A 27,987-nucleotide genomic window follows, 5' to 3' on the forward strand; every position below is an offset into this window, starting at 1 on the left:
CATAGTGGGAGTGCCTAGGATGATACAGGGAATGACTTGAACCATACTGGAGGTGATTGGGAGCCACTGAGACCAGGGCCAGAAGGATCCAGCAAACTTCAGGCCTTGGTGCTGGGACAGCCCTGGAACAGATTTCCTGGGGGGAACCCATGGTATGGACAGGGAAACCAGGCCATTGGGAACAGCCAGGGCTTGGGAAAGGCAGGTCCTGCCTGACTCACCTGATCTGCTGTGCCTGGGTGGCCCCTGTGGGTGTTGGATGTGTGTGGGTGTGTCTGCCAGAAGCTCAGCAAAGCCTTTGGCGCTGCCTCCATCTCCCTGCCTCTCCTGGAGCACCTGCAGCTCCCAACAGGGACAAGTGCATCTCAGTGGGAGAGACCTGGCTGCTAACCAGGCCAAGGAGGAGTGGGGTTGGGACTGGGCACTACTGGGGTTTCCCAGAGCTCAATGTTGGGGTCGATCCTGTTCAACATCTCCATCTGTGGCTTGGACAAGGGGATTGAGGGCACCCTCAGGAGGTTCAGAGATCACACTAATTTGGGAGGAAGTGTGGATCTGCTGAAGGGCAGGAAGCTTTGCAGGCTGGATTGATGTGCCAATGACAATGGTGTGAAGGTCAAAAAAGCCAAGTGCTGGGTCACAACAAACTCATGGAATGCTCCAGGCTGAGAAAGGAATGGCTTAAGAGCTGCTCCACAGGAAGGAATTTGGGGCTGCTGGTTGGCAGCCAGCTGGATTTGAGCCAGTGTGTGCCCAGGTAGACAAGAAAGTATGGATCAGCCATAGTGTGGCCAGCAGGACCAGGGCAGTGATTGGAGGCCCCACCTTGAGTCCTGTGCCCAGTTCTGACCCCTCACTGCAGGAGAGACATTGAGGGGCTGGAGCATGTCCAGGAAAGGGAACAGAGCTGGGGAAAGGGCTGGAGCACCAAGAGCAGCTGAGGGAGCTGTGAGGGCTCAGCCTGGAGAAAAGGAGGCTCAGGGAGGACCTTCTGGCTCTGCACAACTCCCTTACAGGAGGAGGCAGGCAGAAGGGCCAGGCTCTGCTCGAGGGAACAGGGACAGGACAAGAGGAAATGGCCTGAAGCTGTGCCAGGGGAGGTTCAGGTTAGAACCAAAGGAGTTCAGGAGCAATTTCTTCAAGGAAAAGGTTGTCAGGACTTGGAAGGGGCTACCCAGGGAGATTTGGAGTCCCCATTCCTGGAGGTGTTCAAGGAACAACTAGATATGGCACTTAGTATGATGGTCGAATCATAAGGGAAGTTGGTCAGAGGTTGGACTCAGTCTTGGAGGGACTTTTCAGCCTCAGTGATTCTGTTAAATGGGTGTGTGGTGGCCCACTGGGAGGACTGGCAGGAACTGGAAGATCTAGGAGGACAACTGGGATGTCTAGTGTTAGAAACTGTGAGGTTTGATGGGGTCAAATGAGGGGTGTGGTGGCCCACTAGGAAAACTGGGGTAAACTGGGAGGTCTGTGAGGCAATGCCCTCAAGAGCCAGAGCCCACCTGGGTCACCATGGGTTCACTAACACCCCAGTCTGCTTCTCCCAGTGGATTTCATGGACAGTTGTAACCCTTGAGTGACCCCCGCTGGGTATGGGAGGCACAGGGAGCTACTGGGACCATTTTGGGACCAACTGAAGACACACTGGGAGCAAATGGAAGATGATGGAACCATGTTGGGGGTACTGGGACCACAACTGGGGCAACTAGGATCATACAGGGGACAACTGGAACCAGGCTGGGTTTGTACTGGGAGTGTCTGAAACCACACTGAGGGCAATTGGTATCATACTGGGAGTGACTGGGATCGTAGTGGGATCATTCTAGTAGGGACAGGAATTAACTGGGACAATTAGGGGTGTAAAAGAGATCATACTGGGAGTCATCATGATCACACTGGACTCACACTGCAAGTGACTGGAAAGCACTAGAGTCATGGCAGGAGACAGGAATCATACTGGGATCATTCTGGGAGTGACTGGAACCATGCAGATGATCGGGAGCAACGGGAACCACACTGGGAGTGACTGGGATCACAGTAGAACGATGACGGACACTACTACCCTGGGAGCACCGAGGCGCGGGGTGCCGGGGGAGGGGCCATGCAGATTTATGCTAATGAGCCGGCGGCCTCCGCGGCACCATCGAGTCGCAGAGTCCGGCGACGCTGAACGGTCACGCTCCCCGATTGTCGGACGGGCGGAAGTGACGTCACAAGCGGCGCAGCGGGAGGCTTGAACAGCGCGGCGGTGTCTGCGGGTCACGGGCATGACCTCACGGGCGAGGAGTGGGAGAGGGGTGCTGGAGGGGCCCCGGGAGTGGCGTGGGGGGCCTGGACACCCGGATCTGCTCTGATCCATCTTTCCCCGACCGCCGGATGCCTGGACTCGCCCTGACCCCGCGGAGGACTCAGCCGGAGCATGCCCCGCCTGAAGCGGCCAACCCCCAGCCACGGGCATAGGCACGCAGTAAGAGAGGGGCGGGGGACTCCCCTCTGTGGACCTCCCACATGCCTCCCCTTGTCGGACTCCAGAGCACTCCTATGGACCCCACTATAGAGCTCCCCTTATGGACCCTCCCTCCCTTGTTCTTCCCCGCGCCAACCTGTGCCCTATATACGTTTCCATCACCTATGGTCACCCCACACTCCCTCTACCCTATACCCTGTTCCGTATAACTCCCCATAGTCCCTGTCCCCTATAGCTCCCCTATATCGGCCATCACTGTAGCTTCCTACAGATCCCTTATAACCCCCACAGCTTCCCCCTGCTCCCCCGACCCCAACAGACCCTCACAGATCCCCTATAGCTCTCTGTGTCCCCCAGGCCAAATAGATTCTCTAAAGTCCCCACAGACCCTCATTCAATGCACTCCCAGGACGCCGCCCAGGTCAGCGGGTATTGCAGGAGATCTGCAAGTACTAGAGCAGCACCCGCCTGCTGCTACGCCCCAGCCCCTTCGTCCGCCTGCTGAGAATCCTTGCATCCCAAAATTAACACTCCTAAATGAACACACCCTAAAATCCCCAGACACCCCGATTTCCCCTACACAACCTCTCCAACATTCCCTATGGACTCCCAAACTCCCCTAGGACCACACAGATCATCTCAGATTCCCATAAAATCAACTTTGGAACCCCTAAATCCCTCCAAGATCCCCCCAAATCCACTCCAAGACCTCCAACATTCTCTGGGATCTCCTGAACCACTCTGGATCCCCTCTCCTGGGATCCCCAAACCCTTCCCAAGACACCCCAGATCAACCCTCTCGGACCCTGCAATCTCCCCTAGAGCCTTCAAATCCACCCTGGGACCCTTCAGCTCCCCACAGGACTCCCCCAAATACCCACTGGGACCCTTCAAACAATCCCTAGGACCCTTTCAAATTCAACCCCCAAATCCAACCTGGGACCCCTGAAATCCAACCTGAAGCCCTCCAACCTCCCCTTGGACCCCATCCCAAACTCCCATTGGGACCTCCAACCCCCTCCAGACCCACCAAGTTAACCCCAGAACCCCAAATCACCCCCTGGAACTCCTCAGGATGACCCCCTTCCCCTGGGCCCCCCCTCAACCCTGTTCCAGCCCTCCCCATGTCCTTGTCCTCCCCATCCTCATGACATGGTGAGCCTGTCCTCCCCCAGCATCCTTGCATATCCCCCAATGTACCTCTGTGGTTCCAGACATCCTTGTGTCCCACCACCTTCAGAGGCTGCATAGATTAGGTGTTCCCTCTTCTCTGCCCCTCCCCCTGGGCTGGCACTGTCCCCCCTTCCCTTTGGGGTGTCGCCAGGAGAGTGTCCCTGTGTTCCCATGCCTGAGGGTGTTCCCAAGATGTTCCCAGAATGGTGCTTCCCCTCTGCCTTCCACCTGGGGTCTCCACAGGGTATCCCCATCACGGTGTTCCCACTTTCCCCACTCCCCAGTGTATCCCCATCCTGTCACCAGTGTTCCTGTCCCTGCGGTGTCCCCAAAGTGTCCAGGGTGACAACACGGGTGCTCCCAGGTCTCTGGGATGTCCCCAGGGCAGTGTCTCCATGTCTCCAGGGTGTTGCCAGGGTGGTCGCCCCATCTTGGGGTGTCCCCAGTACTCCCATATTGCCTCCATGTTGTCCCAATGTCCCCCCGCTCCCTGTGACCCCAGTGCCCGCATGTGCCCCCATCCCTGCCACAGGTGCGGGAGCTCTGCCTACTCTTCACCCGGGGGGTGGATTACCACTGGCAGCACATGGCCCTGCTGGCACTGCAGGAGGTAGGGGTCAGGGGGCCCGGGCATGGTGGAGGGGGGCCTCAGAGGGGCTGGAGGGGTCCTACAGGTACTGCAGAGGTGTCCAGGGGGCTTAGGGGGGATGGGGAGGGGACTTAAGAGGGATCTCATGGCTGCTGGGAAGATTTCCATGGGAGTTGGGGGAAGGGGTTCTGTGGGTGCTGGGGATGTCTCTGGGGGGTTGGGGAGGTTCAGGAAGGTCTCTTTGGGTGCTGTGAGTTTTGTTGAAGGTGTCTGATGGGAGCTGAGGGGTAGTCTAGGAGGGTCGCCATGGGCTGGTGGGGAGTCTATGAGTTCTGGGACAGGGTTCCATGGATGTTGAGAGGGTGTCTGGGAGACCTCCGGGTGCTGGAGTGGGTCCCATATTGCCGGGGTCTGTCAGGGAATGGGGATGGGTCACTGGGCGTTGGTCCCCCCTCACACATTTACAGGGGCAGGGTGTTTCAGTTCCTCCAGTCTCCCATGCGTGGGTTTGGAGGGACCCTGGCCCCTGGGGCTGTGTTTTTGGAGGGGAGCTCTCTGCTACCAGGGGGAACTGTGGGGGTTGGGGCATGTTGGGGCCCTTGGGGATCAGCCCCTCAGTTTTTGGGACACAGGCAGCAGAGGCCTTTGCCGTGTGGCTGCTGGAAGATGCATACCTGTGCTCGCTGCACACCCGCTGAGTCACCCTGTTCCCCAAGGATCTGCAGCTGGCCCAGCGCTTGCGGGGACTTGAGGTGGGGAGTATCTGAATGGGGACCCCCCTTAGCCTCTGAAGAGAGACTCTTGTGCCAGGACTCCCACCCTGGGGCTCTCTCCTGACAATCTCACACCCCTAATCTTACTGGGACCTCCTTTGGGACCATCATGCTGTGACCCCCTCCATGGGGTCCCTCAAGGTTGAGCCCTCTCCTGACATGCCTAATTTGATTTGGAATCCACTTCCCCAAGACCCCCCACGTGGACCCACTCCACAGATTCCTCCCTATTGGATCCCCACCTCAGGATCCCCAACAACCCCTTCAGGGACCCATCCCAGGGTCCAGCACCCCTCGGTGCTGAGGACCCCTACCCATGACTCCTGGGATACTCACCAGAATGCCAGTCCCAGGGGAACCTACCAGGACCTCCAACCTACTGGGGACCCTCCCAGTTCTGCTGCACCCTAATAATTAATAAATGTTTGTGACCCCCTAGGTGCTGTTGCTGGGGAGGATGGAGGGGATTTGGGGTTGAGGAGGGAACTCTGGAGGGGAAGAGAACCCACAGGAAGGGGGCATATTTTGGGTGAGGGCACCTGGGATGGAAGGCCCCAGGTCTGGGGCCTTAGAGGTTCCATTTACAGTGGTGGTGGGCAGCCACCTGGGGGGCAGCACATAGGGAGTTCACTTTCTGAGCGGGCTCAGGGCTTTAGGGGTGGTGCTTACAGGTGGTTTGAACGTGGGTATGGCTGCCTATGGGGGCGGGGCCTAGAAGCCCTCCATGAACAGCGGTGCAGCCCGTGGGGGGCGGTGCTCCCATCCATGGGCGCAGCTCTGGGGCTGGGGTTTCAACAGGGTCCCCTCTATGGGGTGGTACTCGGGGGACACTTGGAGGGCTGGGGCTGGCGGGGGTTCTGGGCACTCCCAGGCTGCTATTCCTGCTGCTGCCGTTCGGGGTGCTGCGCCTGAGGGCACGGGAGGGAGCCCAGAACGGCGCGGACAACCCCAACCCTGCCCTGCGACCCCCAGTCCCCTCCAACCTGCCCATCCCTGCCATGCTTGGGGTACCCTCTGAGCCCAGTCCAAACCTCAGGGACCCCAAATATCCCCCCTAAAATCCCAGCCCAGCCCAGCCCCCACCTGGTTTGGGATACCCCCAGTTTTGGGGTCCCCTCAGCCCTCTTTTTTCCCCAGACATGCTGGTGCTAAGCTTGGTGGGAAATATTTTTGTTACTGAACCTTCAAAGATAGTTAACAACTCAAATTGTGGACGGGATGGAAAATTGCTTTGACTAAAGCCCACTCTGTAATGATCCTATAAACAGTAGTACATCTAATGATGAGGAAATCACATTACAACCCCTAATTAAAAATGAAACCTTCATTGGTAGTCAGGGTCTGGAAAGTCTTATTAAAACAATGCAGTACACAGCAGCCAAGATAGCGAACTTCCAGGAAAAGTACAGCAGACTTACATGGGAATCAGAAATTGGATATGTTTGGAGAGTGCCTCTGGCAGGCGGTGATTGAATCATTTGTCTGAGAGGCCTAAAGCTTCTGGGGCCAAAAGTATGTTTAATGGTGGGTGACCAGAGAAAACTGTGGTCTTCAACTCAGAGTGCCACCTATTGGGCAGGAAGCTGGATCAATTAGAGAGGAGCGATTTGCTTAGGATCGAGAACCCAACCGTAGATCATGGGACTGAGAGTGTGAGTGACAGAAGGCAGTATGTTTGCAACTGATGAATGACAGATATTCCAGGACAGCCCTCACCTACATCACCGGTTATCCAAGTATGTGGCTCCCATGGTTAGAGTTTTGCTGGACATGATGAAACAATGCGGCAGAATTACAGGATCACTTGAGGCAAGTGTTAACTCCACAGACAGAAAGACAAGGGAAAAGACCCTTAATGTGGGGAGAGAGATCTTAGGGGCTAATTAGCTATGGCAAAAGGATAGGTTTCACTGAACAATTAGTAACCAGAACAACAATTAGGAGATTGAAATGGCAGCAAGGAAGAACTGCCCAAAAGGGAGCAGCAGGGTCCCAGTGCTCAATGGAATGCAGTGTGAGCGAAAGGCTTGCAGCAAGAATTTCTTGGGAAGTGATAAATTATCCACTGATGTTCTGGAGAATGTAGTGCCTGGGGAAAAGGAAAGTTGCGCTCCCTTGCCACAGGCAGGATAAAGATGTCGATGTGGGAGTTGGAACTCCTGAGAAACCTATCATTGCTATAGCCCCACAGGCTAATATTATTAATTGGAGTTTTAAAAACAACTTTCACCATCCTTAGTAACTGAGCTGGGTGCTGGTGGCTGTACATATTTAAGGAGGCTCACCAAAAATAAGACTGACACAGAAAATGAGGTATCAAAGTTACCACTGGCTTCTGAGATGGAGACAGGAGAAAAACTGAGAATCCAAGTTGATAAACTTGGCTGAGATAGATCGTCTTAGGCCCCTCCTTGCTTCAGCAGAGTGTAAGGAAAGACAGTTACTGGAGGATTTGAATAGGGAAAGTTATAGAAGAGAGAAACAAGATCTGAGAGAGGAAATAGGAAGAAAGCAGCTGAATTCTCTCTGTTACTGAGAATTGAACAGTTGCAGAAACAGTTCCAGGAAGAAAATGAGAAAAGGCTGAAGGAAGAGGCAAAGATGAAGCAAGTTACCAATTCACCCTGTATTGTACAGAGTTTATTTAGGTGGCTGATTTGCAAAAGCATTCCAGGCACAAGTCAAATGAGACTGAAATCCAACAAGTGGAACCTTATCAATACATACATACTAATGACCCATACATCCAGATTCCAGTTAGTTCTTGTCATTAATTAATTACATTTCTAATAGATACAGGAGCACAACTCTCAGTACTAATGAAGCAGGGTGCCAAGAAGCTGGGTGTATGACCCACCAAGAGTTAAAAATCACTGAAGTAAACATAAAAAAATGTTATCTGCCAAGCTGCTAAGGCTAATTTATGGCTCCTGGATGAGAAGTGGATATTGGCTACTTGCTTTGCAGTCAAAGATCACAATGAAAAATTTTCGGGTTTTGATGTTCTGAATGATCAAATCTGTTGTCCGCCTGATGGCAGTGAGTCAATGCTAATGTATGAACATTAGCCCGAACCCTAAAAGGAGTTCAGAGATTCTGCTGACTCCATGTGACACCTGCACTCCCTGATCTGAGGACTGCTAGTATGTCTCAGTTCTGGATTTTTGCTGCAGGGGAAGTGGAATTTCTTAAGTTCTGGCCAATTTGGCCCCACTGAGAGTTGAATTACCCAATACTGCAAACCTAACAGCCACAATATAAGCACTCACGTGCTTGGGCATTGATGGGGTGGTGGTGACAGATTTAGAGAAAAAAGGTACTATCACTCAGTCACACTCCTGTCTGAGATAGTGGCCAGTGATCATTTTAACATACTCCAGTCTCATAGAGGTTGCCAGTGTTTAGCTAATGTTTGCTATGGCATTGCCATTGTGACAGATCACAGAGTATTCTGAAAGAGACCCACAAGGATCATCAAGTCCAGCTGTTAAGTGAATGAGCCATATAGAGATTGTTCCAAAATGAGCATGATGCTCAGACCAACTGAGCCAATCTCGGGTTTTGGCTTATGAAAAACAGTTGTGGCTTACGGTTTATTACAGGCAGTTGAATGCCAATACCACATCTACAATCACTGCTGTACTAAACTTTATGGAACTGATAACTCAAATTAGGAGAGCACCCTACCTATGGAGGACAACTCCAAGTGCAGGAGACCCCCCTGAAAACATGGGAAACAGCAATAGCAGTGGGCAAGCACTTAATAAAGTAGAAGTTGAGATTCCTCCTGAGTAATGTCAAGGCCTAACATCATTAAAAACCAAAAAAAATTTCACTATTCAACTCAACCTCATTTAAGATATGGAACAGAGAGATTCTGAGTTGATTCTGAGAGATTCGTTAGTCAGAGTAATTAAACAGCTTGAGCTACTAAGAGATAACATGTACAGGCTAACACTGCTGAGACTCATTCTTTGCAGAAATTATATCAGTAATGATTCCAGCACACCCACCAACCATCAACAGACAGTTTGTCCTTCTTGCAGGAGCAATCACTACCAGCAGGAAGCAAATTTGGTTCACACATTAACATGTTAAACCCACAGGGTGGAGTCACTGCTTTTATCTATGCTAATAAGTATGGTAATTTAGTGCATGCATTCCACATCACACATGCTTTTCAGTTTAAGTGCAATTTATTGAATATGTCCAGGGATTTTACCCATTACCCAAATTAGATAACACTTCCAATATTATGTCCAAGGACTGCTCCCACCAAAAAGGTGCCATGATAGAGAGGTCTTGATTGGAGTCCATAATTCAAATGTGGATACCACCTCCGATATTATATATGCCCAAGGATTACTCTCATACAAAAGCTGCCAGGTCAGAATGCTTTTGCTGATCTTTACCCCTCTAAGGCAGCCTGTAATCTACACCTAAACCACTGGGGCTACATGATTTCCTTCCCATGGTAAAGCACTATCATTTTCTTTCAGAAGCTCTGTGCATTGGAGGTAAGGCCAGCAAGATCTGTCTGTCCACATTTTGTATGGAAGCAATCCTTGGATGTATTCAGCACTGGAGGTGGTATCCAAAATTTAGTGGTGAACTCCTTAAAAATGATTGAAGCCTTTTTAAAGGGGAAGGAAAACACCTAGACCCAGGTTCAAAGTGCAGATTACATGCTGCCCTGGGGAGGTAGAATCCAGCAACAGTTTTCTGACATGACACATACTATGTGGGAGCAATCCTTGGATATATTTAATATTGGAATGTTGTATCCAAAGTAAGGTGGTGGATTCCTGAAGATGATTAAAGTGCTTTTCCATGGGAAGGGAAGGACATAACCCACTGTTTCTTGTGCAGATATGCTTCCCAGGGGAGGTAAAGGCCACAAAGATGTTTCTGTTGTGGATCATTTTGTGTTAGATAATCATTGGAAGTATTCCATATTGGAGCATGGCTCCAAATGCTGCAACTGTGCTCCTGAATGTGAATGACATTACCTGTCCTTGGAATGGCAAAAACATAATCCTGCTGGTGGTGTTCAGATGGCTGCAAAGTGAAGGTACAAGACAGCAACAGCTTTCTGTTTTCACATTTTTTGTGTGGGAGCAATCCTTGGACATTCAATATTGGAGCTTGGATCCAAATGTCAGAACTCTGGCCCTGAAAGTGAACAACACTACCTTTCCTAGAAAAGTGAAACTCCAAGTCCTAATGTTGGTGCTACAGATGATCATCTGCCCAGTAGAGAGACATACCAGCCAGACCTTTCAGGCCTGGAACCTTTGTTTGGGAGCAATCCTTGGACATAGTCAGTATTGGAGGTAGTATACAAAATTGTTTGAATCTTGAAATGGAATGTCAATGCTTTTACATGGGAAGGAAAGCAGCTAGCCATAGATGATAAAGTGGAGAGGGGATGAAAATGCCAGCAACTTTTCTGCCCTAGTCTGGTGTGAGAGAAATCCTTAGATGTATTCAATACTGGAACTTGGCTCCAAATGCTGGAACTAAGTTCTTCAATGTGAATGACAGTACCTATTCTTGTGAAGGGAAACACCTTGTCTGACTGATGGGGCTGCAGATGATCATCTACCAGGTGGAGGTGAAGGCGAGCAAAATGTTTTTGTCCTAAAACACTGTGACTAGTGATTTATCTTCCAAAGAAAAGCAGTGTCCTTCCCTTTCAGGAGCACATGTGAGAAATTTGGAAACCACCTCTACTAATGTGATAATTGATAAAAGATTTGTGTTAATCATAAAAGTATTGGGTTTGTATAAACCAGAATACTAAGGTCTTAAGTGAAGCACAGACACTTAATAGAGAAAAAAATGCAATTAAATCATTCTGTTTTAAATCCCCCTGTTATGAATATTATGTTTCTAAATAATTTGTATCTACTACCAGTTTGTAAAATCAGACTTTCCAATAGCCTGATAGATTTTGCAAAATCAGACTTCCTGCCTTTGTTTTATCAATGAATGCCTATCTACAAAGACCAAAACTTCCAGATTTCTGGTGGTTTTATCTACCAAGACCAGATGGTTATCTATGAGACTGACTCCTAGAGACTTTTACACGGATGTTTATTTCAGCCACCACTGCTTGCCTGGCAAAATTATGACAGCAAAAAACCAAAAATTATTGATTACAAGCGATGGACCATGCTATAAGAAGAAGCTGCAAACCAAGGTTTGACAGAGAGTGGAGTGGGCAGTGACCTCTCACATCTCCCCAGTGCTGCTTTGCTCTGTCTATATAAAATAAAGCAATCTAAATTTTGCTGAATATTGAGACTTTTGTTTCTCACTTATAACACTAATGACCACGTCCAAGGATTGCTCCAACAGAATAGGTGTCTGGAGAGATAGGTCTTGCTTACCTTTTTCTTTCCTGGGCAGACAATCATCTGCAGCACCCGCAGTAGGGCTAAGTGTTTCTCCTCCCAAGGAAATGTGAGCCCACTTCACTTTCTGAGCCCAACTTCCTAAATTTGCTACCAAGCTCAAAATTTGAATCCATCCAAGGATTGCTCCCACACAAAATCTTCCAGGACAGAAAGGTCTTTACCTCCCCCGGGCAGCCTCTCATCTGCCCCTGAAACACTGGTTATCATGGGCCCACTGAGCCAGAAATAACTTACCCTTGTGTGTCCAGTCCAGACCTACCTCAGACACTTTAATCCTGGCATCCCCATCCCCCTGTCCATTGTTGGGTTGATCTTTAGTGCCTGACTCTTGGGTACATGGGCATCCACAGGAGAGGCTTTCACAGCCAACCTCTACCCGGGCACTGATGTCTTGTCCCAGTCCAGCAGCCCAGATGGGTTTCCCTCTGTGCTGCCCATTGTCCTCTTTCCATAGTTCCAGCCACCCTCACAGAGCATTTGGCCACCATCCCCGAGTCAGTGCAGAGGCAGAGTATTGGCCACTTTTCTCATTCAGCCAAATCCAAAAACAGCTAGATGGCTTTAAGCTCTGTAGATCTGTATAACTGTGTATCTGTAGATCTGACTGGCTCCACCCTCCCCTTCAGTGGCCTCTGCAATTTGTCATGTAGGACTCCATATAGCAGCTTTCCATTTTTGATGCATCCCTACAATATGGCAGGAACCATCAGCAAAGAGAGAGTGAGAGTGCTTTTCATTTTCTGGTAGTCAGGGCCTTCTTAGCACGTGCCACCTTTGCCACCTTCACCTCCTCCTCTTCTGATGATGATCAGAAATTTTTGCCTCTGGGCCAGTTCATAATAACTTCCAAGATTCCTTTCCCTTTGAACATCCAGTCCAGCACTGGCAGTCAGGTGCCAGTGGAAGCTGTCCTTTGGTGCCAGTCACTTCTGGAACAGATGGAACGTCCTCATAAGCTGCCAGTACCTGCAGTGTGGTATAGGGTTATAGCTGGCCTCAGATCCTTTGTATCCCAGACTCAAGAGCCATACGGTCCTCAAACTTCCCCATGTCCCTTCTGCAAGAGGCTCCAGGATGGACCACTGTCCCTGGCTGTGGTGTGGAGCACATTTTCCATGTCTTGTCCTGTCCTGACTACTCACATGGCTACTGTAGGAACAATCTCCTCTTTAATTTGTTCAAAACTGTGTTGCTGTTAAGGACCCTACTTGAAATCAATCTTCTTGCATAGCACATGACAGAGAGGGTTTACAATCTGACTGTAACCTTGAATATGCATTCTCCAAAATACCACAGTGCAAGGAAAGCCTGTGTTCCCTTCCTGTTGGTCAGTGGGGACATGGCTGCTATTTTGTTGACCACATCCACTGGAACCTGACAATGTCCATCTTGCAATTTTACTTCTAAAAACTGAATTTCTTGGGCAGGTCTCTTGACTTTACTCTGTTTTATGGCAAAACCAGCCTTCAGGAGAATCTGGATTATCTTCTCCCTTTTCTCAAAAGCTTCCTCTGCTGTGGCACCATTTTGCTGCCTTGGACTCCAGCTCATACTGAAGTTCCAACATATCCAGCATGGCAGCATTCAGTGATGGTGTGACTTCATTCAGCCCATGACAGTTCACTGTCCGGGTCCACTTGAGAAGACAAAGGACTCTGCATGATTCAATGTGAATCAAGCAAAAGCCATTTGTTGTGTCTCCAGACATTGCATTGTTTATAGTTACTTTTTATCTTGGATTACATGGTCACACATTATTTAATTCATAGCTCTGCTTTGTCCACACATCTTTTGATTGGTGGCTCTATGTTGTCCACAAGGCAAGGACGTATCTTTTTCTTAATCTAATTGGTTGATACCATAGGCATCATTTTACTGGGGTTGACATCCAGCAACTTTCTGCTACTTCTTTCCTTTTGCAACATCAATTTTTTTATCCACAGAGATGAGTTCATTCAGAAGGTTAGGCTGGTTCATTTAGTACATTTCCATTTTCCTGTAAATATTATCCTACATCCACTCTCCACAGGATTCAGGTAGGGGCCATGTGGGATTATTGAGTGGTCTGCATGTCTTGCTGAGCATGCCAGCTCTCTAGTTCATGGATCATCTCATGGATGGGGTCCTAAAGTCACAGTCGGTGCCATGTTGCACTGTTGTGCCAGCCATCAGTACCTGCTGTTCTTCAACCCTCAGCAGTCCCACAGCAGAAGGGTCCTCTGAAAGATGAAGCAAGAGATTCAGCTGTCTTAGTTTCTTCTGTTTCCACAGCAGCTCTCTCAAAGCCCAATGATGTCCTTTTCGGTCCTTGAAATACCTCCCTGAAGTGATCTATGCCAAGGATACACGGAGCCTCTAGGGCAGCGACAATGGAATTTTTCTGCCACTCATGCCCGGTCAGAAGCACTTCAGCTTCCAGTATAGTCCCTGTTGGGATCCCCCGTCATCCCAAAACCAGAGATGGATTCTGCCCCTGCATGATGGCATCAGGGTACATTGTGCACCCATGTCAACTAAAGCCTTGTACTACTGTGGCTCTGCTGTGCCAGCCATGGATCCACACAGTCCAACAGAACCCAGTATCCTTTTCCCACACCTGGCTGGAGCCAGTGCTCTTCTAGCTCTGATCATCACACTTGTTGCTCACTTCTTGTAAAAATTACCTGGAGATCCCTTCCAGAGGGTCAGAAGTAAGATCAGCCTTTCAACTCTGCCTGAGGACTTGCCCAGTAGAAACTGAGTGGCATTTTTCTTTGAAGAGTTTTCTGCCTGGGACACCCTTGAAAGACCCTTGTGAGACCCCCATGAGAGACCCTTTTGTGAGAAACCTCAGGTGCCTTCCAGCTACCCTGCAAGACTCAGCAGAGGGCATAAGACCCCTGGGAGGGCAGGTAGAAGTAGTGGTACTCAAGGACAATGGTGACAGTGACGGTGATGGCATTGCAGAACCAGCCAAAGGCCCTGAACTGCAACACAGTGAGCCCATGCCCAGCAGGTGACTTGTAGGGGTATACCACCAAACTGGGTCAAAACCCTGCCTCTCCCCCCAAAGATAAACCCACAAACCCAAACACCATCCAAATACCCCATACCCCTCCAAATGCCCTAAATCCCCAAATACAGCTAGGCACAGGGATCTCACCTGGACCTCACAGTTATAAAGCACCTGATGAGGAGTCAAAGAACTGACCCCCCCAAAGAAAGTAACTCCCTGTGGTCAAATAACTGCCCCTGCATCCCAAATATCCACATACCTTTCCTAAATTGCACAAATACATGTGGGTGTGGGGGTCTCACCTGGGACTTGTAGGTGAGCATGGTGATGTGGGCAATCCTATACAGGGTCATGTACACATTGAGCTTGATGGAGCTACCCAGTCTGATGTGGCCCCTGAGAGCACCAACTCTGTGGGTGCCCCATAGAGACATCCAAACCTACCCCACAGACCCCCTCAAAGGCTCTATTGTTGTAGTGTGTTTCTTGTTAATGCTATGTTCTATTATTGCCCAAGCTAATGGTTTAGTCCAAAATTATACCCTCCCATCCACTTTGTCAATCTATCCTGAATCACCTGTCAATCCTGCTTTGTGCCAGTCCCCTGCTTGGAATTCCCCTTTGGAAATCCCCTAAAACTCAAGGTCTCATTAGTCCATGTGACCCAGTTTTCCCCCCTACCTCCCTCATTGGACCATGTTTTTGTGTACTCTATCCTTTACCCCTCCCCAGAATTTCTCTGATTTGCTAAGAATTTGTACCTTCCCCTTGAACCTCTCCCATATTTAAGTTGTTGTACCCTTCCATTTTTGTCTTTTGCCCCTCGGGTTCCCCAGAATAATAAATCATTTTTATCCTATGCAAAAGACTTCCCCCTCCTCCTTGGCTCCTTGAAACAAAACCTGACAGACAAAAAGGCCATGGAGCCATAGCTCTAGCCACATCTAAGGCCTGCTGTTCTCAGGGTGGAACTCTGTCAGAGCACGGGACCGTAGTGGTAGAGTACAGCTCTGGCCATTGCGTCACTCTATAGAACCTCTGACTGCCCCAGAGCTGCCCCTGTGCCTCCCAGCCACCTCCCCATACCCCCCGTGGTACCTGTGATGGAAAAGCACTTGTGCAGCAGGAAGAGCATGAGGAGGAAAATGAGGAAGCTGAGGGGGGAGGCGGGGGGGATGCTGGGCACCCCCCTTCATCATACTCCCACAGGAGAGTCTGTGCACCCCCAAACTCCTGTACTCCCCTGTGAAAAACACGTTTCACTGTCCTGGTAAAATTTAAAAGGTTTAATAAAAAGACAATAGGAGACACACATAAAGCAAAGGGCAAGCTGCCAAGAGCACATGGTTGCTTCGGGAACGCCCTTTAAATACACTTTACAGTACATCAACCTGTTGCATATTCATAGTCCCTCATGTATAGTAAAAAATTTCTGGGAACTGTTTAGCATAGCCACTCCTTGGGTCCACCTTTTTAGAGCATGCCTGTTTCTTGGCTTGTGGTGTTAATCCTCTTCTTACCATCTTTTAATTTGGGTGGTGATGAGTGTTGATAATTGTCGTGTCAGCTGCAGGGCCCCCATCACATTTTCACGGGCTGTTATCTCAACTAGGCGTGTAGTTTAAGCAGACTATCTCTAAAAAACTTATGTCTAACTTTTGGTATTAGAAGGAAATAAAAGAACCTATATTCATACAGAAAAGCTATTTTAACATTATACATACAGCATTTACATTTATCCCAATAGTTGTGAAAAGTCAATAATATGTCATGCACTTATAACAACACCCCCCGTCTTTCTTTTTATATATCATTTGGCTTTCAGCAATATTCCTTTTATATTTACTAATTGTTCTTTCACCACATCTTGGGCCTTACTAATGATATATGTTAAACAAATCCATTTTTCTCCTTTTGGACATTTACTTCCCAATTGGTTATTGCTTATTCTGAGGTTTTCTGCAATCAATTTTTTTTTTCCCATTTTGTTCACAGGTACTTAATTTGGATGGGTCATAACAGTGGCTGTTGACATGGGTATGTGTAATAAGGAAAGAACCTCGGTGTCTTTCCATGTACAGCTTCCGGTAGCATCTGTAACATGGCCTTGCCGACCTCCCGACAGGGAAAAGGCAGAAACTGAGTGACAGAAAAAGGAATAATAGAGGTCTGGTATGGCTTGTACCTCCACCTACCATGCCTATGGGGTTGCTGCCCACAGCAGGTTTTATATTCTTCTCAGTGGCAGATACAGAGGCCAGTCCAGTCTTACCCTCTGTTTCCTTGTCACTTGCTGTTTTTGACACTCCTTAGCTGTAGATTGCTACTATTTCCTCAGCTCAGGTATTCCCCAGTCAACAGGCATTAGTAACTCCCATCCACAAAATAAAGTTGTTATTTCAGTGGTACTTAGTTTTTATCTGGATAGGAACAAGTATTCAGAACTTCCTATAATGAGACTGTTAATTGTACGTATTACAACATCAGTTTTTCTACAATTTAGACAGTTACACTTAATCCAGTGAATATGTCCATTATTTAGAATGAGTCAGAATGTGTGGCATTGATGGAAGTTGTTATTTGGGTTCTCACAATTCGTTATAAACTGGTCCTCGCTTAAGAGCCAATTTGGTGTCACCAGGTTATAGTTATAGTCCACTCCTTAGGTTTCTCCACAGGTCCTTTGATTCTGCTGGCGTGGATCCACCCGCATTCCCTGGTCCAGATAGCAGCTTCAGTTGTCAGCAGTACCTGAAAAGGGCCTTCCCACTGTGGGGTTAAAGATAACCTTCTCGACCCCATTTTCTGCTGCATCTTTAGCTTCTTGATCTGCCAAGTTATTTCTCCTTATTTCTGAAGTAATTTCCTTCTGATGTCCCTTGATATGTACCACACCTATTTCCTCAGGCAATTTTAATGCCTCTAAAACTTCCAAAATGAGGCCCTCATGTATTACAGTAATTTCATGAATACAAGCCGCACCGTTTTGACCAAAACTTTGCTCCCACACTGGAAATGTGGCTTATATTCAGGTGCGGCCAATATGTGAATAATTTTCTGACATTTTCAACCTCGGGAGTGCAAACCGAGTCAGTGCAAACTGCAAAGTCGAGCACCTGCCAGTAAAACCCGGCATTTATGTGGTTGTTACAAATTGGTTACTCTGTTGCGTGGTGGGTGGAGCTGCTCCGTGCAGGCAGCACAGGGGGTGGGGAAGGCAGGGCAGCTCCCTCCTGCTGGCCCCACGGCTCGGGGGGCTCCTGTCCCCACATGCCGCCGCCGCAGGAGCGGGTTGGCTCCATCCCCGCCTCCCACCACCGCCGCGGGTGCTGGCGGGCTCTGTGCCCCCCCTGCCGCCACAGGACAGCACTGGGCCGGGGCGAGCGAGCCCAGAGGCAGCAGCAGCCGGCCCCAAGCGGCCCCACTGAGCGGCAGCACCGAGCTGGGCCACCCAGCCCTGTCGGCAGCCCCGAGCCCTCATGGCCCGAGCCGAGCCAGTAAACCCCTCCCTGCCACGATTCTGTTACTATTTGGCAACTCTGTTGCACGCGGGTCCTCCCTGCGAAGGACAGAGCGGCTTATACTCAGGTGTGGCTTATTTATGGACAAAGAATGAAACGTTTGCCAACACCTGGCGATGTGGCTTATACTCAGTGCGGCTTGTATTCGTGAAATTACTGTAATCTTTTTCCTTTTGAATTGAGTAACCCCCTTTCTTCCCAAAATTTCTGAAAGTGTGTACTACCCCAAAAGCATATCTTGAGTCAGTATATATGGTTCCCTTTTTATGTTTTAAATATTCCAATGCTCTTTTTAGAGCATATAATTCACAGGTTTGAGCTGACCAATTGGAAGGTAGTCCCCCTGCCTCAACAGCCCGCACACTGTCTCCATCAATCAAAGCATATCCTGACTCCTCCCCCCTGCCCTCCCCGAATCCCCGCCCAGCACCAGGCAACCTCCAAAACAATCATGTGTCAAATCACCCCCCAGTTCTCCACGCAGAAACTGAGCTGGGCCAAAACCTCCAGCTCTCTCCAATGTTAAATCGTCACCATCCACCAAAATTGCTTCACATTCCCACACTCCAGAATCTGTCAACTACTCCCCAGCCCTCCATTCAACACACCCCAGACTGCATGGAGTGCACACACAACCAGCCCACCTTCAAAAACAAGCCCACGGCTCTCCTCAACCAGAACAGCAGCAGTCGCCACAGCCCGGATACACACCGGCCAGCCATGGCCCACCGGATCCAACACCCTCGACAAATAGACAACTGATCTCCCCACTACTCCCCACTCCATGAGCCACCCGATTCCCCACACTCACACACAAATGAAAGGGTCTTTCCAATGAGGGTAAGCCCAAAGCTGGCACTGAGGCTAATTTCAACCCCAGTTCCCCCAATCTACCATCATCCTCTCCGGTCCACGTCACATTATTTCCCTCAGTCAATTTTCCATACAAAAACTTTACTGCCTATGTGTACCCTTCAATGCATATTCTACAATAGCCAAATAATCCAATGTTGGCGGTTAGGGGAGTTTTTTACTCTTTCCCTCAGTGGAGAAAATTTTTCCCATTAGCATGTCAAAGTAACCTGGCTGGGCAAATCCCTGGTTTCTAGTTGCTCAAGACAAAAGAGGGGGTGAGGATGAATAGCTGTAAGTTGCTTTGTCCTTGCGAGGAGCCACTCGGGCTCACCGGCCCAAACATGGAGGAGAGAACTTTTTTTCCTTCGTGGTGTGACCAGGCCCTGCACTCCAACACTGCTACAGCTTCTTGCTTCTGAGAACAGTGCTGGGAACTGGGACGCAAACGGTGAGCAGAGGTTTCTTTTCCTTCACCCTTCTCCCACCTGGGACCCCCCTGCTGCTGCCGCCTGCCTGCTCCTACAGTTCCCGCGACTGAGAAAAAAAGCCACTCCGCCCCCGCTCCACCGCGACCATGTGGAGGAGGAGGGCGCCTGACTGGACAAAAGGTCTGAGACTGAGTTTCGTTCTTTTTGTCACTGATCTGTTCATAGCTGATGTTGTTCTTGTTTGTCTTGTAGATATATCAGTAAAGAACTGTTATCCCTAAATCCATACCTTTTGCCTGAGAGTTCCTTAATTTCCAAATTATAGTAAACTGGGAGAGAGGGAATTTTTCACTCTCCATTTTGGGAAAAAAACTCTCGCCTTTTTCTTTTCTGGCAATACTGTCCCCTAAACCAGGACATCCAAGTAGCTTTCTAATATCCCTTTTTGAAGAGGGAAGAGGAAGAGACAAAATTCCTGCAATCCTTTTGGGGTTTAGCTTTCTGCTACCCTTGCTTATTAAATGCCAAAAGATACTTTACTTCTGATTCCACAAATTGTAGTTTTCACTTTGATACCCTTAATCCCTTTTCCCCGAGAAAATTCAGAAGTTTCATAGTAGCCTCCCTAACTTTAACTTCAGCTTCACCAGATAATAAAAGATCATCTACATATTGGATAATTTGTATTACAGGAGGAGTGGGGAAGGTTTGTAATATTGTTTCTAAAGCTTGTCCAAATAAGTTTGAAGATTCTGTAAAACCCTGTGGTAATTTTGTCCACCTTAGTTACTGCCTTCTCCCAGTTTCTGGATCTTCCCATTCAATGGCAAAAATATCCTGGCTTTCTTCTGCCAATGGGCATGCCCAGAAAGCATCTTTGAGGTCCACCACACTAAACCACTGATGCTGGGGTGGGACTTTACTCAGAAGGATATAAGGGTTGGGTACCACAGGATAATGGGTCTGAGTTCTCTTGTTAACCTCCCGTAAGTCTTGTACTAATCTATATTTCCCATCAGGCTTTTTTTATGGGCAGAATAGGAGCATTATGAGGAGACATACAAGGTTCCAATGTCCCATCCTTTATTAGTCCCTTTATCACCGGCTTTAAGCCTTCTCGCCCTTCTAAGGACATAGGGTACTGACGTACACATCTGGGACATTCTTCTCTCTTAATTGTGACCCTTATGAGGTGAATACCCACCTCCCCCCCATTTCCTTCTTCTGGTGTCACCCCTATTCCTAGCTTTGTCTGTAAATCCCTCCCTAGTATGTTGCTGCCTGCCCCAGAAACAGTAAGACATCTCAAATTTTTGTTTCCCCCTCAATTATTACATCTTTAATGATAGACACTGTGAATTTTTATTTTTTTTTTCCCCCTGGTACTTGTGCAGAATCTTTACTTATACTGCAGCCTTTTGAGGTTTTTAATAGGCAGCTTCTTTCTGCCCCCGAGTCAACCACAAATTTGAATTCCTCCCCCTGGGGACCCACTTTTAAAGTTATCACAGGCTTTAGATGGTATGGCGCTTCCCCTTTAAGAGAAGAGGTGTCTTGGGCAGCTGAGGCAATCGTTGCTAAAGGAACAGTGATAACGACAGGCGAGCCTGAGTCCTCCGAGGATGCGGAGGGGGTGTAGTGGGGGACTGCTACCGGAACTGCCGAGGGGGCAGAGCCTTCCAGCGGAAACCAGACCGGGCATGGGCAGCTGCATGGTTTGGAGCGGTGGGGTCCAGAACGGACAGAGCAGCCGGGCCGGGGACAGCTGGGAACGGGGCAGCTGGGGTGGCTGTGGGACAGGGAGGTGGGAGTGGAGCTGCTGGCGCTGCTAGCGTGGTGGCTGGGATGGGGACTACTATGAACAAGTTCGTAAGTTTTAGTTTTTCATGTCAAGCTTTGCCCTGTTCTGGTTAATTGTTGATTGTTAATGTTAAATTATTGGCCCCATTCTGCCCCCAGCCCTCATTCTGTCTCACCTGTGTATCCCCTTTTCCCTTCATCGGGTGTGCTGCTGCTGCTTCCCTGAAAATGGCGCCTGGGAGGAGGATGACATCAAGGACTCGCATGCAAATGAGGGGAGTGCAAGGGACACTGGGACATTTTTCGGACTTAATACCCCTCAGGACAACGAGCTCAAATGACACCTGGAGCTGAGACCAGTGTCCCCAGGCTGGGAAAATGATGTAGAACACCAAGAGCTGCTCGGATTTTACCACCATGATGTAGACAGCACCCCACCAACATGACACCCCTAGACCATGCGCAAAAGTTGTCTTCCCAGGACTTCCCCAGCTCTGCCTGTGAAGTGACAGAGCTGCACTCCTCCTTCTCCGGGCGTCCATAGGGAGCAGCGGTGGCATGCGCAGCCCCTTGAGTTCCCCACCCAAGCTGATCTCACTAATAAAGGCCTTTCAAGGGAGCGAGTCTCCTGGCCCATTTATTTCAGGGGCCATAGCAGGAGGAGCAGCCGGTGCTGCTGGGAATTCCAGGGCTGGAGCAAGGGGGTACTCTGGGGCTGGGGCGAGCGGCACAGCCCTGAATGGTGCAGGAGCAAGCGGGAACGGAGGGGGCAACATATCTAGAGGGTCCTTGTTTGTTTTGCTTTTTTTTTCCTTTTTCCATATATTTTATAAACTTCTACTCCCAGTGGCTCTTTTTCCCTTATCCAGCATGCAGCATATTCTCCTTCTTCCGGGTTAACTGGTTCTTTTGAATTTACAAATTTGTTTAAAGCCTGGCAAATCCAAGTTTCAAAAGAGCCATATCTGAGCCAGTGAACATGGTCAGATCTTATTTCCGTTTTTGCCCATTCTATCATACAAAACTGGATCATCTTTACTTTTTCCTTTTCTCTTGTAGAAGGGTCAGCATCCCAATTAGCTAATGTAACTCCCAGAGGGCTATCTTCAGGTATCTCTGCTGGCACTCTTTTACCCCTTTTTTTCCTGAGTCTATTTTACTGTTTTTTTCCCCATTTTTCAGGATTTTACCTATTCACCCCTGGCCTTTTTCCCACTTCTCCAACACTGGAATATTACTCTTCTCTCCCCACATAACAGTATTATTTCACCTCACTTCAAAAAAATAAAGATCAACAATCTATACTACATTCACCTTCATTCATTCACACTCACTTGTTTTTATTTCTTTATTTCCTTTTTCTCACTTTCCTCCCCCACTCACAACAAGACACAAACCCAAAAATAAGGTACCTCTTACTATTTAGGTCAGTTGTTAATATTTACCCATGGGTATAAAACCTCTAAAGCCCAAGTTTCTTGGGGTCCTCAACCTGGTAGCTTTTTAAAGCCCAAATGACCTTGGATTTCCCCTCAACTTGGCAGCTTTTTTGTGGGGCCGTCACTTCCCGTTTCCCAGTGGATTGTGCCAGGAAACCCTCAGCTCCCTCCAAGCGGTCCTCAACCCCTCACCCGGGACCCAGTCCTGATTACCCCGGGGGGGATTCTTGCACTTTTTTCCTCTTGCTTCATCTCCTCGCCAACTGAGTGCCTCGCGACACGTCAGAACTGCAGCACTTGGAAACTCCACACTCGTTTTGCAGGTCTGGGGTAACCAGCCCGTGTCTCAGACACACACACACTCGTAACGACAGACTATCTCTAAAAAACTTTTGTCTAACTTTTGCTATTAGAAGAACTATATTAATACAGAAAAGCTATTTTAACATTGTGCATATAGCATTTACATTTATCCCAAGAGTTGTGAAAAGTCAATAATGTCATGCACTTGTAACACCCCCAAGACCCTCAGCACTTCTCATGACTTCAAAGTGCCCCAGTGCAGCCCAGTGCAGCCCAGTGCAGCCATGTGCAACCCAGTACAGCCCAGTGCAACCCAGTCCAGCCCAGTACAACCCAGTGCAGTCCAGTGCAGCCCTCTAGCACCCAGTAAAGTCCTCTAGCACCCAGTACAGTCTAATGTAACTCAATACAACCCATCAGAGCCCAGTATAGACCAATATAGTCCAGTATAGCCCAGTATAAGAGAGTATAACCTGGTACAGCCCAGTATTTCCCGCAAAGGAACCAAGACCAGGTGGTTCAGTCTGAGGAAGGGGAAGAAGAACAAAGAGCAGCACGTGGCAGCAGGGGGATGGGGGGGGTGGGAGGGGAAGAGTCTTCGGTGTCCTAGGGACCCCCAGACTCCAGGGGGACACACTGGGGTGGGGTGACCCAGCTGTGTGGCCTCATACCCCTGTCACCCCCCGGGAACCCCTAAATCCATCAGGTCAGGGGCCTTCCCCACCCACCTCACAGGCAGGTGGATGGGGCAGTGGTGACAAAAAGCAGTAACTGAAACTTTGCTTTTCTAACCCCAAAATCACCCAAAGTGAAGGGCAGTGGCATGGTGGGAACTTGATAGGGAGTGTGGGGGTCCCCAAAATCCCTGAGGACTGGGGGATGAAGGGTCCTTGGGGTGTGCGGAGGTTCTTTGGCCCTGAGGGAGGTCCCTGGGCCCTGATGGGAGTCCCTGGGGTATGTCTCCTGGGTTGTGGATGGGGGGTTCTCTGGGCCCTGAAGGGAATCTCTGTTGTGTGTGTGTGGGTCCCTAGGGTATGGACGAGGAGTTCTTGGACCCTGAGTGGGGATCCTGGGGTTCTGGTGGTCTCTGGTGTGTGGATGAGGGGTCCCTGGGCCCTACATGAGGTCTCTGGAATGGTGGTGGGGTCCCTGGGTTGTGAGGGGGATCCCTAGGTGGTGGGGATCCCTGAGCCCCAAGTGTGGTCCCTGGGTGTTGAGGGGGGGTCTCTGCAGTACCGAGGAGATGCCTCATCTCACTCTCTCCCCCATTGCATCTAGGATCTCCCCAGGGTATGTCAGGATGTGCACCCCACTGATGGTGACCTTGGTGACACGTGTTGGTGCTGGCAAGCGTCTCTCTGGCTTCTGTAAATGCATCCAGGTGCCATGGGACCCTGGGCTGTTCCGCTGCATCCAGTGCTTCCTGAGCAATGTGGGGGCTGCAGTGGGTGACCTCCCTTCCACTGCCATATCCCTCAACCTCTCCGTCAACACCTTGCGCCAGGTGCCCCCCCCCATGCCTTTGCCCACCTGCCACGTCTCTCCACCCTCGATCTGAGCCACAACCAGCTGGAACTGCTGTCTCCGAGGGCTTTCTGGGGGCTGTCAGCACTAGCCCACCTAGACCGGGCCCACAAAAAAGTCAGTGCTGGCTGCAGGTGTGTTCACCCAGCTGGGCAACCTGAGCACACTGCGGCTGGACCACAAGTGTGCTGGAGCACACTGTGGCACCTGGGGCTTTCCGGACACTCTGGCTGCGGGGTGGCCAGCTCAGCACGCTGGAGCCTGTGGCTGTGAAGAATCTGACACACTTGGACCTTCTTGACCTGTGTGGCAACATGCTGTCTACACTCGGCCCAGGGCTGCCGCCCACACTGAGGGTCCTGCGCCTCTGCAACAACTCCCTGCAAACTCTTTCAGGGGCCACCCCTGGGGTGATGCCCCCAGGGCTGCGTGTGCTCGACCTGTCCTACAACAACATCTCAGACCCTGCGCTGCTCACTCGCCTGTGCCTGCACAACCTCACATACCTGCACCTGGTGGCAACCTGCTGAAAGTGGTGCAGCTGCTGCGCATGGCTGGAGTCTCCCCATGTAATGTGGATGTGTCAGGGCTGCAGGTGGGCGTAGAAGACTTGGAATACCTGTGTCAGCAGCTGACAGGGCCACCGCTGCAGAAGCTGCAGCTGCAGCATTTGGAACTCAAAGCAATGCCCAATGGGTCTCTGGCCAGCTGTCCAGAGCTGGGTGCCCTGGACATGTCTGGCAACCGGTTGCAGTACTTGGGCTGCATAGGGCAGCTGCTGAACCAGGCACAGCGTGCAACACTGGGCGAACTAGTGGCTGAGTGCAACTTGCTACAGCAGCTGCCATCATGCAAAGGGACCCCGGTTCTGCACCAGCTGCACAATGTGTCCCTACACTTCAACTGCATCCTAGTAGCTGGTGTGGGTGCCTTTGACAACGCACCAGCACTGCAGCAGCTGCGGCTGGATGTGAATGGGCTGGCACGGCTGCACTGTGCAGCACTGTGTGGACTCCATGACCTGCAGCACCTGCGCCTCGACAACAACCTGCTCACTGACCTCCTGTGTGGCTCCTTTGCCAACCTGCAGCAGCTGGAAGACCTCAACCTGCGCAACAACCGTGTGGCCATGTTCTTCCCTGGTGCCTTCAAGGGGCTTGACCACCTGAAGACCCTTGACCTGGGCAGGAACAACCTGCGGTATTTGGCACCCAAGGCATTCCAGGGTCTCCTGCAGCTGAGCCGGTTCTACCTGGACTGCAACCAGCTGCTGGAGGTGAGAGCATACACATTCCAGCTGGTGCAGGGGACACTGGGTGTGCTGGACCTGCATGCCAATGCGCTGCGCTACCTGAGCCGACACCTGCAGCAGCCGCTGCCTTTCCGCTACCTGCATAACCTCTATGACCTGAAGCTGCAGGCACAGCAGCCATATGGGATGCGTGTGGTCCCACAGTGCTTCTTCCAGGGCCTCACTTCCTTGCGCTCACTCTACCTGTTACAGAACTCACTCTCAGCTATCCCCGCCGATGCCTTTGATGACCTGACACAGCTGCAGTACTTGATGCTAGCTGACAGCAATGGCGCGACGGGCCACCTGCCTGTCAGCATCTTCAAGAACCTGAGCCAACTCGCAGCCTGAACCTGGAGAGTGCAGGACTGCGCAGCCTTAGCCCTGAGGTCTTCCGCAACTTGACGCAACTGAAGGAGCTGCACCTGGCCAAGAATGAGCTGCGTGCACTGGATGTCACTCTGGCCACAAGTCTCCCTGCCCTGCGCTATCTGGATCTGCGCAAGTGCCCCCTGCAGCAGCAGCTGTGCCAATGCCTGGCTGCCTGGCATGTGGGCCTGTACAGGTGGTCTACCTGTATAACTACACCTGTGGTGAGATGGGTGGGGCCTCCACATACCTGCACTGCTTTGACATACATGTGTACTACCTGGACATGGGGCGGTACCTGTTTGCAGGGACGACACCGGCTGTGCTGCTGCTGCTGCCCCTGCCCCTGCTGCACTACCGTGAGCACTGGCGGCTGCACTACCAGCTCTTCCTGCTGCATGCACGGGTGCATGGGTGCTGGCAGCAGGAGCAGCAGTGCTACACCTATGACACTTTCGTGTCCTACAACTCTGGGGATGAGCGGTGGGTGCTGGAAGAACTGGTGCTTGAGCTGGAGCACGGAGCCCCGTGACTCTGCCTGCACCACTGTGAATTTTGCCCTGGCCATGCCATAGTGAACAACATCATGGACGCTGTGTACAACAGCCGGCACACAGTGTGTGTGGTAAGCCGTGGGTACCTGCGGAGCGAGTGGTGCTCACTGGAGATCCCAGATGGCCAGCTATTGCTTCTTTGATGAGCTGCGTGATGTCCTTATCCTCATCTTCCTTGAGAACATTCCTGAGGCCGAGCTCTCAGCCTTCCACCGCATGTACCATGTGCTGCTGCATCCCACACACCTGTGCTGGCCCCCCCGAGCCCCCTGCGTGGCCCCTCTTCTGGGCAAAGCTTAGGTGTGCCCTGAGTGGGGGGGGGAAGGAGGAGGACAGGGAGAGGGGGGCAGGGAGGAAGGGTGCCCTGGCACATCTGGGATCCACGGGGAAGTTCTCCCTCAGGAAAGCAACTTTCTGCCCCAAAATTACCATTTTTTATCTGGTGAATGTGTCCTGTGGAGTGGGGATGATGGCAGCAATGAGGAAGAGGAGGAGAGGAGGCGGGGTGGCAGGGAGGGAGGCTGCCCTGACAGGACTGCCCTGTGAAGGTTCCCCCTCGGAAAAGCAGTTTTCTGCTCCAAAATTATCAGCTCTTCTCTTGGGAATATGCTCTGCACAGTGGGGATGAAGGTAACCAGGAGGAGGAGGAGGAAGAGGAGGAGGAAGAGGAAGAGAAGGTGGAGGAGGAAGGTTGTGGGGATAGAGAGCAGCTGCTCTAGAGTGCCCTCACCCTGGTGTAATGGGGATCCCTGGGGATATTCCCAATCAAAAAAATGTGGTTTTGTCCCAAAATCCCCGGTTATCCTCTGAGAAATGTGCAGTTGGGATGACGGTAATGAGGAAAAGGGGAAGGAGAAGGAGGAAAAGAGCAGGGAAAGATGGACCCCAGTATTAGATGCATCAAATGCTTCATCACTCAGTTCCTTTTCCCAGCATATGGGAACTGCAGCTCTTGCACATCTGGCTCTTCCTGGGCACACGCTGCTGCACCTCAGTCGGCAGCTTCTGCCCATAGTGGCACCCTCAGGGCTAGGAAATTCCGGTGGCATCCACCAATCCAGAGGCTCCCACCAATCCATCCTGCCACAGCAGGCACCGTCCTGCCTCCCCCAGCTCAGCAGCTCCTGAGCCCTGGGCAGGTCCCTGCCTTGCTCCCTCCTGATCTTTGGCGGCAGTAGGATGTACCTGGCTTGGCTGACAAACTTGGGTGTGCTGCAGCTGTCTAGGCTCAGGCCCACAGTCACATGTCTGTGGCAGGTGCCGCCCAGGGAAGTCATTCCTCAAGCGCATCAGCTGTTGTCCTGGGGTGGGACGTGGCTCTGCCTGCTCTGTCCCAAGACACTGAAGCACCACTCAGCTCTTGACCCTGAGGTTCTTGGGGATAACCCTCCCGAGCCCATCCCTGGACAGCCAGAGCCCAGCAGTGCCAGGTTAGGAACAGCCTTCCCTTCTTTACCTCTGGCCAGCAGGCCCATGATGCTGTC

The 27,987-nt window shown here is 50.6% G+C and overlaps 1 long non-coding RNA gene and 1 pseudogene across 1 annotated transcript; both read left to right on the forward strand.

The window, feature by feature from the left end:
* Window positions 1–1,097: 1,097 nt before the first annotated feature.
* LOC116999499 lies at window positions 1,098–17,437 on the forward strand. Its single transcript, XR_004418576.1, has 3 exons — window positions 1,098–2,470; window positions 4,176–4,253; window positions 16,415–17,437. It is a non-coding gene; the product is annotated as an uncharacterized LOC116999499 (long non-coding RNA).
* Window positions 17,438–19,571: 2,134 nt separating this feature from the next.
* On the forward strand, window positions 19,572–27,951 carry LOC116999490 (annotated as a pseudogene).
* Window positions 27,952–27,987: the final 36 nt, after the last annotated feature.

This window comes from Catharus ustulatus, chromosome 8, assembly GCF_009819885.2.
Source record: "Catharus ustulatus isolate bCatUst1 chromosome 8, bCatUst1.pri.v2, whole genome shotgun sequence".
Taxonomy (NCBI): Eukaryota; Metazoa; Chordata; class Aves; order Passeriformes; family Turdidae; genus Catharus; species Catharus ustulatus.